This window comes from Fulmarus glacialis, unplaced genomic scaffold (genome assembly GCF_000690835.1).
Source record: "Fulmarus glacialis isolate BGI_N327 unplaced genomic scaffold, ASM69083v1 scaffold8479, whole genome shotgun sequence".
Lineage (NCBI taxonomy): Eukaryota > Metazoa > Chordata > Aves > Procellariiformes > Procellariidae > Fulmarus > Fulmarus glacialis.
In genome coordinates, this window is record NW_009232572.1 from 34,473 (window position 1) to 35,584 (window position 1,112).

The window sequence follows — 1,112 nt, forward strand, 5'->3', positions numbered from 1 at the left end:
ACAAGTAGCAAATCACTTCTCACTGTATTTCAGTTTATATTAGTCTGCAAAATGAAGCTTTGAGTGCCGTACTTCACTGTGGGCTACTTCACTGTTTTGAGGCTGAATTGTACATAAAATCCTTCAAGCTTTGAAGAACGTGCTTACATAACAAGCAAAAAAGGGTAATTCAATGATTTTTTTCTAATTCAACACTCCTCCACAGCCCCTTTTGACTCAATTCACTGTTAAGTGGCAAGTAAAATTTTACAGAAGCTCACTTTAAAAGATGGTAAGTAAGCCCCCTGTGCACACTTTATGCTAGAAGGGACAACATATAACTACAAAAATATAGACATACATGCTAGCATCTCAGTGTGTGTGTAGGAGCAGTCTCATGGCTTTTTATGTAGAACAGCTGCAACAATTTAAAAAAAAAACATTGTCCCTCCATTGCTTGTTAGAATTAACTTCTTTAATTAGCACAGCTGTTTCAAAATTAATATTGAACTTGGCCCTTGGATTCTTCTTACATCCTTACAAACCATCACCACCTGCACATATTTAGGGTAAATAAGGTACTTTGGAAATTATAGCACGTATTTCAGCACGCAGAGAAAAGTTTCTAGTGACTCCCTCCATCTTTAAGGAAGTCTAGTTTGTTTATTTACTGTGATTCAAAGGGTCTTAAAACATTAAAATAATTTGAGAATAAAAGTCACCCTTGAAAGGTTTTCTTTCTTTTTCAGAGGGGAGCACAAGCCAGCAGCCTGCTGTTCTGCAAGCATTTCTGGTGTTCGATTAAAAAGAAGTGGTCTTCGAAACTGTGAAAATATGGATGCTTGCTCATTATAGACAGCACTGCACGTTCCTTCAGCCACACCCTACGACTACCGTGAATTTTTATACGGTACAATGGTCTTTCTAACTCAAACTGCCTTTGCTCCTGGCCTACTCCCTTACTTCCAGGGAAACAAAGCATGTGCAAGAAGCTGGATGATAAGGGGGAAGTTTATAAACCAGAATCTTAGCTACTTCAGTCCTATTTTCTGTGTAGTTAAACCTGTTTTTCCTAAAAGATATGTCGGGATGGACCTCAAGTAGTTAAATCAGTCAGGAACTTCTATAGCCAC